Raw genomic sequence first — 16,636 nt, forward strand, 5'->3', positions numbered from 1 at the left:
AGTCAAGATAGAGAACATTTCTATCCTTCCAGAGCATTCATTCATACCCCTGTGCAGTCAGTCCCCCCGCCACTATCCCTGGCTCCTGGCTACTATAGAATAGTTTCTAGATTTTCATGGAAATAGAATTGTACAGAATGTAGTCTTTTGTGTCAGCTTTCTTGTATCTAAAATCGCAAAAAATAATATTTTGAGATGCATCTGCACGTTGCTCAACTCAGCAGTGTTTTCTTTTTTCTTGCTGAATAGTATTTCATTATGAGAAAATACCACAGCATGACTGTACATTTTTCTGTTGATGGAGATTTGGATCGTTTCCAGTTGTATTCTCAAGAATAAAGCTACTGTGAACATTTGTGCGCAAATCTTTGTGTGATATCTATTTTCACTTTCCCTAGGTAAACACTTTGGATTTATGTTCCTAAGTTATACAACAACTGAATAGTTAATTTGTAGGAACTTGTTTTCAAAGTGATTATACCTCTTGCTCTTCTTGAATGAAACCATTCTTTTCTACCAATGGAAAATTAGATGAGCTATTACATAAAGTGATACAAATAGGTATGACTAGTGGATATAAGCTTCTCATATTCTGTAAAGCTATATTTATGCTCAGATTGAATAGTTTAAACTATCCCACTTTTAAAATTAAATTATCTTAGAATAAATCCTTCCCTAAAATCTACAGGTCTAAATTATTAATTGATGTCATTGAATGTACGGTTACCTAAGGAAACGTGAAAACCCTTGGCCCCGTTTCTCACCTTCTCTAAAACACCTTCCCTAATCAACTCCACCCTGCATTCCCTTAATTCTCATTCTTCCTGCTCTTACGTCAGTAGTACTGTAGCGCCGTCCAGTTTGGACAGTATTCTTTCTAATTGGTGGAGCAGTTGGTCTGTTTAGGAATGCCAGTTTTGGAACAGAACCCTTACAAACTGGAGCGTATTTTCTCCTCTTCACAGTCACCATGCATCTTACTAATGTCAGGCACACTCTAGGTGCTCAATAAACACGTGAATAAGTGAACCTAGTCCCCAGGAGTTATAGTTTAGAAAACTCACTACCCCTCTGTACTCTGAATAACACATAAGGGTTCCCTGGTGTACATCGGTCATAGACAGACATTCATACTCAGTTTTATTATAAAATCATCCTGCCTGTTCATGTGCCTTAAATGGGCTCCACATTCGGCTCCTTGCCTTTGAGTAAATAATCACGCGCTAAAGCTCAGGAAATACTTGGTTGTGGGTTTTATTTTTCCACCCCAGCTGCTGACGTGTTACCTAGCGGGCTATATTCTGCGCTGCACTTGGTTCCCTCTCACAGCTTGTGGTAAGCGAAATTATTCCAAGATTCAATGAATACCTGCTATTGAGCGGCTTCCCTAACTACCCAAACTGGTCTTTTGTTAGTGGTTATTGAGAGGATTGTCACAGCCATTGACCTACTCAATTTTACTTCAAAAGAAATGAGCATTTTTCTTCCCCTTTCATTTCTAAAAGCAGATATGGCAATTTGCTTAAATTGCTGTCTTTAAAAGTTTAGGTGATTATAATTTTTTTCCCTCTTGCCTTTTTCCTTCCTTTTCACTTTAGCAGCACAGCGCCGTCTCTTTTTCTGGGGTTGGACACAGTGCCTACTGCAGGCTTTATCAAGTGACTGTGTGTGGCCTGACACATTAGTATTCATTTACCTGAGATCTCCAAGACAAAATAAGATTATATTGAAACTGATGATTAACATTTTAATTCTGAAATCTCTTTTCTATAGGCACAAATACTAGAGGTTTATAGCTTTAAAAGTTCATCGAAAATGGAAAGTCTTGATTTCTTTGTGGACAAAGATATGATACCAACTTAACTTCCATGACTGAGAATAGGAAGATAGGTTACATTTTAAAGATGTTTATATCTGAAGAAGAGACGATTTGATGTAAATGTGGAGAGATAAGATAAGAGGTACAAGTGAAGGACTAGGCTTGGGGTGTAGGGAAGAATGATGATGATGAAATAATATGGGCATTTGGCAGAGGCCACAAGAGGGTCCTGTTCGTGGATCTGGTGCCATGGGTCACAGTTATCTTTACAGTGACCTGTGGCCAGGTCAACAAAACATACTGAGCCATTCCTTCACACCATATGCTTTATATGTGCTGAAACCTGTGATGAAGAAAATACATCCTAAATTGTAATATGGGAAAAATGAAACCTATGGAAAGACTCAGTTCTTCCTTCCAGGAACTCAGTGCAGTGGCCATAAACCTCGCTCCCAGTGGTAGCCAGCTCTTTTCCAAATAGGTGGCCACGGCAGGTAGAGGACTACTGGAAGGAAAAGAAAGATAGTCCTGCTGCTAATTTGGGGGAAGCCCCTTTAAAGCTCAGACCCCATTATCAAGAGTTTGTATATAACTCTTGTATATAAGTATATTTTCTCAGTAACTGGTATGTGCCAATGATTATATGAGCTGCTTGGGACACAAAGATGAATTTATTAATCCCTAAAATATTGAATGTGTATCTGCTGTGTGCGAGGCATGAATAAGACGTTATCTCTGCTCTCAACGTACTCACAGTTAATGTGAGAGACATACATAATCAGTTCTTTCCAGTACATAATAACAAGTGCTTGGTAATATAGATAATTTGTAAAATTCTATGAGAAGACAGGAAAACTAATCTGCCTGTGCATATTGATATTTGATCTCTGTTACTAGATATAGGATAAAGATTTTGAAACCATCAGACTTAGAACATTATTAAATATGTCAGCCAAAGTAAAAATATAAAGATGAAATGCTAAGAATTCATAATTTATATATGTGTGAGTGTTGTTATTAGTAAAGGGGCTGTTTGTGTCTCCTTTTTTTTCTTTGTCATTGTCAATAGTTCTGCCTGTCCTAGCTGAGGATTTGACTGATTGGCACATTTTCTAAGACATACACAGAGAGGTTGGCCAAGTAGTCATCGTGGATATTTGGGGCTCGTGGAGTGAAGACGGCATCCATGGCCTGTGAGGACAATAGCTCTGGATTTAGTGGACTAGGAGACTTTTTCGTAAAATTCTTCATTCAGTTCAGTTCAGTTCAGTCGCTCAGTCGTGTCCGACTCTTTGTGACCCCGTGAATCACAGCACGCCAGGCCTCCCTGACCATCACCAATTCCCAGAGTTCACTCAAACTCATGTCCACAGAGTCGGTGATGCCATCCAGCCATCTCATTCTCTGTCATCCCCGTCTCCTCCCACCCAGTGTCAGACTTTATTTTTTTGGGCTCCAAAATCACTGCGGATGCTGATTGCAGCCAGGAAATTAAAAGACACTTACTCCTTGGAAGGAAAGTTATGACCAACCTAGATAGCATATTAAAAAAAAGAGACATTACTTTGCCAACCAAGGTCTGTCTAGTCAAGGCCATGGTTTTTCCCGTGGTCATGTATGGATGTGAGAGTTGGACTGTGAAGAAAGGTGACCGCCAAAGAATTGATGCTTTTGAACTGTGGTGCTGGAGAAGACTCTTGAGAGTCCCTTATACTGCAAGGAGATCCAACCAGTCCATTCTAAAGGAGATCAATCCTGGGTGTTCATTGGAAGGACTGATGCTAAAGCTGAAACTGCAATACTTTGGCCACCTCATGCGATGAGTTGACTCACTGGAAAAGAAAATTCTTCATAGTGATCCAGAATTCATATGTTTCAAATGTATGCCTTTACTATTCCAAAGAATGCTGGATGAATTTTTAAGGTTATAAATTGCAATTCCTGTTAACAAGCAACCAGAAGGAGTCCTGGAAGTAAAATGTACTTCAGATCCAGGAGTGAAAGAATGATATACTGGGTTATATAGCCTTTTGTTTCTGTCGTTTAAATGTAATATCTTTACAAGGAAGTAACTACAGAAATGGGCTGTGTGTCCCTGTAGGTTGACGTGGTGGATGGTAGCCAGGCTTTTTCTCCTTTTCTTTTCACTGCACTGTTCTAATAAATGGTGAGAGTGTTTTAATAAGTCCCCTGGTCATCGTCGTAGTTATGATCTCTAGATGAAGACAACTTTTTGAGGCTAGTGTCCTAGGAGGCTGGAGTCAGCGTGTGTGTGTGTGTGTGTGTGTGTTTGCACTTGATTTATAAACCACCAAAGCCACGATGAAGTACTAGGGTGAAAATCACTTACGTTAACAGCAAAGAAATGTCACCATCAATTCCAAGAGGGACTTGTAAACCTGGAGCTAACAGCCAATGGTTTAATTCTTTTAAAATAGCAATTTCTTTAAACTTTCTAGGAGAAACTACATTCCATCAGGAAAAAAAATACAAAATTATGGGCATGAAGAAAAGCTGAGAGTTGTAAAAGTTAAAGAAAAAAATTCCTATTTTTGAGAGGCAGTCTTCCAGGGATTCTTGAAGAGAAAAGTACCTTTCCTATTCAAGGTACAGTGAGTTCCAGAGAAACTCCATAATGGAGAGAAGTGCAGATGTTTTGTTCTGAGAAAAGGGGAGAAGAGCCTTCAAAGCCTACAACTACAAGGTGTCTGTATTATTTTGGACTGGAAGACCTAGCATACATTCAACACTAAGGATCACACAGTTAGATTTCCAGTACAGTGTGTGTTAGTCACTGAGTCATGTCCGACTTTGCAAGCCCATGCCCATGGAATTCTCCAGGCCAGAATACTGGAGTGGGTTGCCATGCCCTTCTCCAGGGTATCTTCCCAACCCAGAGATCGAACCCAGGTCTCCTGCATTGCAGGCAGATTCTTTACTGTCTGAGCCACCAGGGGAGCTATACTGTATTACAGTACAGTAGTAGACTCATTTTAAACAGTAACTGGGTGACTGAATGACACATTGAGGCCAGTGTCAACATTAGGACTTAGGTATCTGTTTTAGAAAACTGCTATATAAAAACAGCCCTTTTTTCTTTTGTTTTGTTTTTTAACTAATCTTCTTTTAACCTCTGATTTTCAAAAAAATAAAATCAGAGAACTACAACTTGCCCCTGAAAACATGAAATGAAGATCATTTTAACCAAATCTGAGCTTTTATTTAGGTATCTTCAGAATGGGAGTTAATAGTCTTAGCTAGCTTGCTGCTTGAAAATGCTAGAGGCATGATTCTGAGAGTGACTGTAGAGCAATTGACAGTGATGAATGTGAAATAGTAATGAATAACTTCATAATGGAGCAGAGATGTTGCTGCTTTGCATACTAGTTATTGGACGGAAGGAGTAGCACCAGGATCTGACTCCAGTAGTATGGTTGATTTTTCTGCTATGGGTCAGTTCTGGCAAGCAGGGTATAAGCCAGTGAAGATAATTCCTAGTGGGGCAAGGCTCGTGAAGGACTAACCCAGCAAGAGTTAGTGGTGATACTTTAGCTGTTGCATTGCTTCCGCACAAGCATCCAGTCAATGACAACGTAATAAGATGGCCATGATCATAGTGATATTTATTGCCTTGATAACAAATTGATAATGGTTCTATTGATCTCTTTTGTTCATTTCCTTTCTCCACAGAGTCTTGGTTAGCCCTGACATGCTGAAGTATTCCTTTTTTTGTCTCTCCCTTTCTTTTTAATAAGACTTCATCAGGACTGAAGGATCCAACACTCCTAGCCCTTGCCGTCTGCTACTTTGAATCTTTTTACTCAAATCCGTACTTCCCTCTGCTGCTGTTAAAAATGATTTATGTTGAACCTGTACTTTTGCATAACCTTGTGTTTTAGACCCCTCAGAATTTATTAAGTACCATCTCTGAGACTGTGCGGCGTCTTTCACGTTTCCTAAATTGATTCCAAGGAAATCCAGTATTCTGTCAGATGGCTTACTAACACTGTATCATGTAGGATTGTATTTGTCGCTAGCACCATTCTAAAAATACGGTGGCTTAAGCAATATGTTATGGAATAGAATTCCAAAGGTAAGTCATCAGAGAACCAGGGGATTTATAAAGGCATCATTCTGCATTTAATGCCCATTTTCAAGACTACCTCATAATTTAGTATTACTGCTGAATTTCCCAGCCATCTCATTAGTATTCCAAGCAAGAAGGAGGGAAATATAAGGCTAAATAGGGCATACTTCTCATTTGAGTTAATTCCCTTTAAAGAGTCTTCTTAAAACTCTCACATAACAATACCACATGCATATAATCATATATAAACATATATACATGTGTGTGTGTGTATATATATATATATGTGTGTGTGTGTGTATGTGTGTTTTATATATAATCATCCAGAACTTAGTCCCATGGCCATTCCTAGCTTCAAGGGAGGCTGGAGAAAGCTAATTATTTACCTTGGCATAGTCTTTAAATAAACTGGATTTCTATGTCTAAAGAGGACAGGTAGGATGGGTATTGGCTAGACAACAGAAAATCCAATGGGATCATATGGACACATTTGATTATCATGATAACTTTATTTCACATTTGTTCCAGAGCACCAGGAGATGTGCCAGGAGGTAGAGTCAGAGAACAATGTTAGGGTCAGGAATACTGGAAGATACAGACCAATAATCCCATATATTTGATTTTGAGAAATTGAAGTCAGCAGTTCAAAGTCATATATCTGACTCAAATGGCAGATTCTACTTCCTAGGCTTATTTCTAGCTTAATCTTGTTATTTTAGAAGAATCCCTCGTCTCTGTTTCTTAGTTCCGTATTACTTCCTTATGTTTGGATTCAGATACTTACTACTGAAGAAGTTCCAACCATACATCTTATACATATCCAATGAGCAAGTAGGTATTGAACACAGCTCCTCTTATGTGCAATAACAATACACCCGTGGTTAGTTCCTCAGACGTACCTGTACATCACCACAGGGTACCTGATGAGTCCAAATCTATTGCCTTGTTGCCTCCCTGAAACAATCCTACAGGTCCTGGGGCTTGGCTGTGGGAGAAACTCCTGACCTGTCTGTACCGGTTCTGCCTCTCCAGTGGCTCGGACAACGCCTTGTACCTGTTGGCTGCTGAATAAATAACTTCTCCCTACTCTCTCATAGGAAGGGAGTTGAAAGGGTTAATAAGCAGAAGTTATAGACTTGGCCACTTTTCTAAAATAGCTGTTAATCAGGAAGCAGGAGATTTATAAGTAATCTGAGGAGATTTTATTCAGCAGCATAGGTAAATTTTTTACCTAAGTCCCAAATCTTAGTTGAGCTATTTGGGTATCTGAGAAGACGTGGGGTGAAGGGCAGAGAGAAAGGAGGATTGCATCCTGGTTGATTACTTGTCATCTGCGAGACCTTATTCCATGTAATATACCAAACTTTCAAGGCAGTATTCTTATTCTCTACACTGAACGTACAAAGTCCTATTTTCTACACTAAGCTTGAAAATGAAGACTTGCATCCTCATTTTAAAGATGGGGAACTGAGTCTGAGAGAGGAAGAAAGCTGCTCAAGGTTACATACCTAGTGAGTGGCAAAACTGACATTAAAATCCATATGTTTTTCCACTATGTCACATTGCCTCTCCAAGGAAAAATATCAAAGAAGCAAACTTAAACTTTTCAGTGAAAAATTGCAGGAAAGCACGGGCCACAGACTGAGCAATGGCCTGGAGATTAGAATTACTGAATTCTGTCTCCCTGACTCTGCCCTGAGACTTTCTTTATCATTAGAAGCTGTGTGTTAAAAGTGCTTTATAGAGGCTTGAGACTTCGCTATACAAATGTTGCTGCTTCTGCTGCTGCTAAGTCACTTCAGTCGTGTCCAACTCTCTGCGACCCCATAGACGGCAGCCCACCAGGCTTCTCTCTACAGAATCCTCTAGGCAAGAACACTGGAGTGGGTCACCAATTCCTTCTCCAATGCAAGGAAGTGAAAAGTGAAAATGAAGTCGCTCAGTCATGTCCAACTCCTAGCGATCCCATGGACTGCAGCCTCCAGGCAAGAGTACTGGAGTGGGTTGCCATTGCTAGTTCATCTTAATAGTAACACATATCTACCCCTGCATTTCTGCCCCTATTAAAATTGGGCTAATAATACTGTTTCTTCTTCAAAGTCCTATAATGACTGGTGTGTTGGAAGATACTCAGAGAACTACAAATGAGGTGCCTTTTAAATAGCACCATTTCTCAATACAGTAAATGTATAAAATGATTTTGGATTTTTTTAAAAAATATTTTTAACTGGGGTGCTGGAGAAGACTCTTGAGAGTCCTTTGGACAGTAAGGAGATCCAACCAGTCCATCCTAAAGGAAATCAGTCCTGAATATTCATTGTAAGGACTGATTTTGAAGCTGACACTCCCAATACTTTGGCCACCTCACGTGAAGAACTGACTCATTTGAAAAGACCCTGATGCTGGGAAAGATTGAAGGCGGGAGGAGAAGGGGACGACAGAGGATGAGATGGTTGGATGGCATCACCGATTCAATGGACATGACTTTGAATAAACTCCGGGGGTTGGTGATGGACAGGGGAGCCTGGCCTGCTGCAGTCCATGGGGTCCCAAAGAGTCGGACACAACTGAGGGGCTGAACTGACTGATACCAGATCTTAGTTACAGCATGTGGGATCTAGTTCTCTGACCAGGGATCGAACCCAAGCCCCCTGCACTTAGCCACTGGACCACCAAGGAAGTCCCTGAATTTTCTAATTGAGCTGCATCACTGAAACTTTAAGCAATGGAAGAAAGTAATAGTCACAATATTAATTCAATAGTAATTAGTAATAAACTTAGTCAACCAGCTACAGGTTAGGCCAGTGCTTCTATGATTTTCTGCCAGAGAATTTACTCCCACTAATGGCTAACAAGGTCGTTAGCAGGATAGAGCACATCTGAGATAAGACCTTTCCAGGAGCCTTCAGAAAAATCTCTTAATGAATTCTGCTGTGTGTCTTAATAGATGCATATGTAACTGAATATAACTAACATTATATTCCTGAGTTCCATTCTCCTCTAAGTACTTTCATTTTCCAATCCAACCCAAGCTGACCTCATGTGCTTATGAAAGATTTTCTTCCATTGGCCTCCATCATCCATCGTAGATAGCAAAATAAACAATCACTCATTGATCTGTTGTTCCCACAGGGCATTACCCAGGAAAGCATATGATTGTTTTACAGCAGAACAGTGTAACATGTGTGTGCATGTGGGTGTGCTCAGTTGCTTCAGTCATGTCCGATTCTTTGCTACCCCCACTGACTGTAGCCTGCCAGGCTCCTCTGTCCATGGAATTCTCCAGGCAAGAATACTGGAGTGGGTTACCGTGTGCTCCTGCAGGGACTCTTCCTGACCCAGGGATCAAACCTGCATCTCCTGCAGCTTCTCTGCATTGCAGGCAGTTCTTTACCACTGAGCTACTAGGGAAGACCTTGTGCATATATATGTGTATACATATGTAGCTAAATGTGATTTGCTTTGTTTTATTAGAAAAAATACTCAGGCAAAGTCTATAATCAGCAGTTAACTTGTATATTTAAGTGGCCATCCTAAGTACTTTGAAGTAAAGTATTAAATCTAATTTTCTTACTGTCAAAGAGAAGCTCAGAAACTCGGCTTTTATGTTTCAAAAGCATTGAGAAGCATTTTGCCTGTGTTTGGCATCTTGAATGTGCAAGAAGTTCTGAGCCACCAGTATAATAATTTAAGGCATCCCGCTTATGTCTTAGTCATTTACCATGGAATTCATAGGTAAAAGTGGTAGCAACATTCTTCAGTATAACTTGGGAAAGTTATGGTGAATTGTTATTGCTTTTCCTAATCTAGATTCTTCCTACCTCATTTTAACAGCAGCAGTATTCTGTCACCTTTACGTGGATTATCTCAAATATTTTATGAGAACTCCACAGGCACCTTATTGTTCCCTGTGGGTGCCTGGGCTGGTGATGAGGTGAGGGCTGGCAGGTGAGCTTCTGCAGGATCCCACCTTTCTTCTGGAGTCGGGCCACTGTGGTCTGTTTTACATGTTGGTCTTCTAAGTAATCCTAAAGAAAAGATTTCACGTTTCACAAAATTCCTCAGAAAATCACTGCATTTCCTCCTTTTTGTCACTCCACGAGTCTTTGAGGAGTTGTTGTTCCCGTTATGCAGATGAGGAATCTAGGCTTAAACCAACTGAGTTTCTAGAGAGTACCTAACTCGTAAGTTGCTGAGCACCCACTCAAGTTCTGTTCTTCTATCTCTAGAGTTTGTTTTCTTACCACTAATTACTTCTGACTCCTTTTTCCAAATCTAAAGTACTAGTAAATTTGAGAATGATCTTGTTTCTTTTACCAGGCCCAGGTTGCTCTGTAACTTTCCTGCTTATGTAAATGTGACATCTATATGTGTATAAACCATGTACATACATATGTGTGCATATGTATATATTTCATGTGTATATATATTTCAAAGTACAAACGGTAGGACTAAATTTATCGAAAAAGATGATTTTGCTCATATTCTTGGCCTTTTATGGTTATAATATGACTGTGCGTTTTTGTATATTTTGTGGTCTGCTTCTATTCTAGCTCTTAGATTAGAACAGTCATCAACTGTGTGTAACCACAAACAGGTAACATACCTCTCTGAGTCTTTAATAACATGGATTCACTGGAAAAGAAGGTATTTGCCAGTTTCCACATGAAGAGTGGGCAAAGCAGGATTTTGTTTGCATTCTCTTCTTGGGCCATGGATTAGAGCAGTTGTGAAATAGTAATTCTTTTCAAGGAGAAATTTGCTAAACCTTGTTAATATTTAGGTATCCTAGGACTTGACCTAAAGTGCAGTGAGACCAAGGAAGTGGCTACCTGCATGTTCATGGAGAAATTCTGTACCAGTTCATGCCAAGGCCAGGAAGGCTTAGAATTTTGTTTAGATTGGAGATCAAGAGCTAGATGATAAGGTCCACAAATCAGAACAGAAACATTTCTTACCCCACCTCCTAATATATACACCGATTGTTGGTGTTAAAGTGATGCATACCAAACAGTCTTGGAAAAAGTATCCACCTGTCCTCCTTACTTGAAAATGAAGAAGTTCAGCCATTGTGATAAATGGTATGGGTACCATTCATTCATTTTGGTTTGTCAGGAGAATTAAAGGTACAGCTGATAATACAACAGACTCCAGTGCTCTTGTCTGGAAAATCCCATGGATGGAGGAGCCTGGTGGGCTGCAGTCCGTGGGGTCGCTAAGGGTCGGACACCACTGAGCGACTTCACTTTCACTTTTCACTTTCACACATTGGAGAAGGAAATGGCAACCCACTCCAGTGTTCTTGCCTGGAGAATCCCAGGGATGGGGGAGCCTGGTGGGCTTCCATCTATGGGGTCACACAGAGTCGGACACGACTGAAGTGACTTAGTAGTAGTAGTAGCAGGATTTGAGGTGCAGAATGTTGAAAACTAAGAGCATCAAATCCAAACCCTGTATTCAAAAGACAAAGATAAAGAAAGATTACATTTTACCATAAACAGTGGTTATACAAGACAAAGGGAGTATTTATATGCCTGTGCATCTCCAGGGATGGGCCAGGGGCCGGTTCATTGGGGTTCCACTGACTTCTGCTGCTCCACGTTTCCTGCTGACTTTTAGAAGCAGTCATGTATATCCACAGACAGGCCAAGAGATAATTAAGTGGAAGTAAGAACTCTACATCCGGCCTCTTCAGAAAGAGGTAGCAAATCCTCCTAATCAATTCTGATTCCTTCTGGCTTTGTTGTGTAAGGTCAGCTTAACAGTCACTAGAAGAGGTCATGGTAGGCTCTGTGATCTCTATCATCTGAAGTTAAATAATATGTCATTAAAAGGGTCAATCAGAAAAGAGCACATTCTTTTCCAATGACTCACATATTTTGCAGAAGCTTTTTGCTTCTTGGAATTTCTATCACAAATTTCAAACCTCATAGCAGAAATGTTGATACATTAAAGTTTGACTGGATTCAGAGGAAGCTCTCCTGAACCCTGATGGGACTGGGAATTGTGGTCATGGGGAGCAAGCATCTATGACATTTGTTTTCACTCCAGTGAGGAGCAAGGTCAGCATGTTACATCAGATCTCAAATGGGACTTGGAGGAGAGCACCGTGACGTCATGGGAGCATCTCAGGGTGAAGTGAAGGTGGGAGTAGTGGTGCGTGATGGAGAGGACAGGAAGAAAGCTTTCTCTATGTCAAGATGGATCAGGAGAGGATGCACACACACAAATAACAGGTTTATAGTATGTTTGATTTTAGCCTATGCTTTTCATCTTGACATTGCTGAGTAGGTCTTACTCCCTCTTCAGAAACTTTTCAAGCCACCAGAAGTCAGGAAAATCAAGTACAACTAAAGCCTTTTAAGATACCCTTCCTTCTCTGTGTGATTATCAAGACAATATTAAAGCAACAGAAAACTTGGAAAACAAAGGGGAAAGTGCTGTTAGTTGTCTCCCCTCAATACAGCCACTCTCCACATTTTTTATTATCCCTCTTCAGATTTTATCCATGTGCAAACTGACAGGTAAGTAGGTGGGTAGGAAGATATAGATTAGAGAGCTAAAACTGGTATCTGTACAAGTGTCTTGCATAGTAAACTCAAAATTTATAATATTGTCAGAATTTTTAATGTTGCTATATTACTTTCAAATCATTATTTTTAACACCTGCTTAGTATATTTTAGTTTTAAGAATCTCACTTTCAAAATAGGTGAAAGTGATATCAAATAGCATTTATTATTATTGCCAGTTCCGGGCAGACATAGGAATATAATGATCTATTTTTGCTTTTTTCTTCCTTCAATTCTGCTGGGTATTACTTGTCAGCAAAACAAAAATGAAAGTTGGTACATATTCAGATATTTGGTTTTTGGAGATTTTTGGTAGATTTGTTCCTTCACATGAACATTTTGTTATTGGCAAGGTTGGACCCTTGAATTACACTGAAAGCTGTAAAAAGACAGTAACTAAGGGATGATTGGATGAATGGATGGATGGATGTGAGAGAAGGGAGGAGGAGGTGACTCTGTCGTTGATCAAAGCACAAGTATATGGTTTAGAAGAACTGTGGACAAAGACCACTATGAACAGTCTGCTGCATCTCATGGTGGGCACCATCGCCTCTTGGATCAAGAGTCAATATGTAGGGATGATATTTGAATGGATATAAACATACCTAAGCCTTTTTTCCGCTACATGAAAAGTTAGGATTTAAAAAAATAAAGGAAAAGGCTCATTGCCTTTTGAAAAATACTTTGAAGATACTCTCTGAGCTAAAAACGGTATAGGATGTGTACTTTGCTGAAGTTGCATTTAAAAGGAGCTTTCAAAGTGGGGACTGGAGTGCGTGTGTGTGTGTGTATTCCCTGAATGCTCATTGCTAACTGTGTAATGGCCTTTCTTACTAAAACACTTGTGCATGTATCTTTGTGTATGTATGAAATATCAGAGAATACAGTATTTAGGCCACATTAGTGAGGGTAAGAATGTACAGATAAACTGTATCATTTATGGTTATGATATGGCTACTGTCAAAATAACATGCTATTTTGACAGTTGCTTTATCTTTACTCTCACTGAGTCTACAATAAGAAACTAGTTTCTTAGCAACTAAAATATATTCTCAAACAAGAGCATTAAAAGGAGGAGGGGAGCCCACAAGAGAAAAAAATGTACTCACAGTTAAACTCTGGGCAAGCTCTTCCTATTGAGTAGGAATGAAATTGATCTGAAATAGTGTGGGGTCCTCTTGCCCATCTGCCCACCCTTGGGCAGCATCCCTGGCTGAGACCAGCTTCTGAGAGTTTAGATGTGAGAACAGGAGGCAGCTTGCATGAGGGGTAGGAGAGTCTGTCTTTGTTTTCCCTTTTTCTTCCTGTCAGTGTGTGTGTTCTCTCCAACCGTTGTTTATATCCTAGGTAAGAAACTTCTGTGAGAACTAGTACCAGAGTTATGGAACAGAGACTGTATTCAGATGTTTCCTCATTGTGACTTGCAGCCAGTGGCTTGTGTATTGTGTCATTGGCTACATTGATAAATGGTAGAGACTAAGGAAGCAAAGAAAGAATTCACCTACTTCAGGCCTGTTGTGTTATGTTCATAAAACATTTTGAAATTCTCCAAAGTGACATTTCTCAAATTATAATCTGGGGACCTCCAAACCCTTTTGGGGAACCATGAGGTGAAAACCGTTTCAATAATACTGAGAGATTATTTGCTGTTTCACCCATGGTCTTTCCTGAGGGTACAGTGTAGCTTTCTAGAAGCTACGTGGTGTAAGATACCGCCATAGACTGAATGCAGAAACAAGGATGAGAATCCAGCAGCCTTCTATTGTCAGACACCGAAAAGATTTTCAAAAATATAAGACAAACTCTTCTTAAATTCTGTTTCATGATTTCTTTTAACGTGCGATGGGCTTCTGATTGTTTTAAAATGAAACAATAACAAGTTTAAAATATTTTAGTTTCAAATTACTAATACAGGAACTGTCGATAGATAGGATCTGTATACATAAAAGCTCTTCAGAGTCCTCAGTAATTCTTAAGAGTGTAAAGGGGTTCCAAGCCCCAAATGTTTGAGAATTACTGCTTCTGCAAACTGGCTGTCCACACCCTTATGTGTCTCATGGGTTTGGGGAAGTCACCAACTGTTTCCTTTCAAATGGTGGGGGACGTTTTCAAGTGCATCCACAAGAAATGAGCAAGTCAGGAGTCGGGCAATTAGTGTCACTTTAGCTCTCTTTGATTTCTTTCTTTGTTTGTTTGTTTTGGGTGTCTCCATGGGTTAGATATATTCAGGTAGATAGAGAATCAACTCTTAGGAAAGCCCCACCTTTCCTCAGCTCCCCATCATTTCCTTCCACTGGTGCCATAGCCAAGGCATCTCTAAGGAGAATGGCCCCAGTACCTAGGGGCTACCCTGCTAATGGAGAAGGAAATGGCAACCCGCTCCAGTGTTCTTGCCTGGGAAATCCCTTGGACAGAGGAGCCTGGAGGACTATAGTCCATGGGGTCGCAAAGAGTTGGACATGACCAAGTGACTAAACAACAACAACCCTGCCAAATGCCTAGCTTCCCCTTCCACAGCAAGATCTGAGAAACAAGACATAGGGGAGATTGAAGAATATGGAAGGGATGAGAGGGCGGAATTGTTAATTAAGCTCTATTAAATATTAATTGAAATATAAATTCAAAACCTCACCAACCCCTGACAGTTATATAATTTAATTAAGTGGTAAGGCCTGTTGCCCCACAGTGTCATTGGGTGTAGTAAGGGAATAAAGTGACCTTCTGCTCATAAACACCATGAGGGCTTTATTAATCCAAGGCATTTGCCAATAAAGTACATGGGAAAATCGGCAATAATAATAATTTTATGGAACATGGAAGAATTGAAGGGGCAATTTTGACCTGGGTGGGAGTGCAGTGAATCAGCTGAGGTGCTGCCCATGTGATGTTGGGGCATTTGTCACTGGGGCAGAGGAGATGAGATCCTCACATGTGCCCTTCCACATTTATAGAAGTATTCTCTGCACTTGGAAGATGTCTGTTGAATTCTTGGAACTAGTTTCAGTTTTATAAATTACCTTGAAGTGAAAAATTGTGCATGCATATATGTGTGTTTGGACATAAAAGTTGCAAAAGAATGCAGCTTTGGAGAAGTATTTGATTTCCTAACAGCAAAGGAAAGTTTGTGTTTAGCAGTTTTTGTTAAGGTAGTTATGGTGAGTGAATTGTAAAAATGACCTGAATTCGGTATATATGCTGCAAAAGAAAAGTTGTAATATTATCTTTTCTAGCTTTCTAAAGTTCTTAATGGGAAGGAAAAAAGTACACGATATTGTCTATGTGCTTTTGTTTCTTTGAATTATTTTTTTAATTGTTTAAAATATATGTGGTTCTGAGATCTCTTTTTTTTAAGGTGGTGCAATTCAGTTTTGAACATAATTATGACAAGTTACATCAGCAACCCTTAGTCTTTGTATCAGAAAAGCTCCTAGACGACTGCTTCATTTCTTTCTCTGTACAAAAGCATGGCTATGGGAATTCTCCGTGTTCTTTTGTTGTGTGGCTCTGCATCTTTGGTGGTGGTTTTCTCACACGGTTTTGTAGCAGCACTTTGTACTCCCTGGTTTTACGTTGTGCCTGGAACATTGGTCCCCAGGTTCGAGAGATGATGCTTCAGGTTTAGAAAGGGAGCTCTTTCAAATTTAAAAATGCATGATTTTGCCAGACCATGTTTGCCGTCCTGTGGTCTTGGCAGCCCTGTTTGTGAGGGACGCAGCCTGTTGGTGGCTTTGACCCCATGAAAGTGGCTCCTCCTTCACTGGGCTAGCGGGTCGGGCTTGGGGGAAAAGCACATAGAACCTGTCACAGAGTGTTCCCTTACTCCTCGTATGTTAGCAATTTTACTGTGCTCTCTTATTTCCTCTTCAGTTTGGGTCTGAGTAGTTACTTAAAGGAATGTGGATAAAGGCTCTCCATTTCGGGAGCAGGAATAATGCAGTTTGAGTAGTTGCCTCACCCTGTCGAGGGGCCTGCGGAGCCTTGAAAGCCCCTACGTGGAGAGCTCGCTGTTTCGTGTGGCCAAGAGGAGCTCAGTGTTCCTTGCCTTCTTTTGGTGTTGATAGTAATAATGTCAAATAAGCCCAGTGATTCTCTGGGCCCTGGAAGGGTGGGCTAGGTGAATGAGTGCCTCTCGGCAAGGCTGGATGGGGCAGCTGGGGGTG

The 16,636-nt window shown here is 40.2% G+C and overlaps 1 protein-coding gene across 5 annotated transcripts in view; it reads left to right on the plus strand.

Moving 5' to 3' along the window:
* PBX1 (PBX homeobox 1) overlaps positions 1–16,636 on the plus strand; it is a 336,931-nt gene that overhangs the window by 180,959 nt on the left and 139,336 nt on the right. The gene's annotated exons all lie outside the window — the stretch shown is intronic.

Source organism: Moschus berezovskii, chromosome 4 (genome assembly GCF_049115385.1).
Source record: "Moschus berezovskii isolate FMDL1 chromosome 4, NW_MosBer_1.0, whole genome shotgun sequence".
Lineage (NCBI taxonomy): Eukaryota > Metazoa > Chordata > Mammalia > Artiodactyla > Moschidae > Moschus > Moschus berezovskii.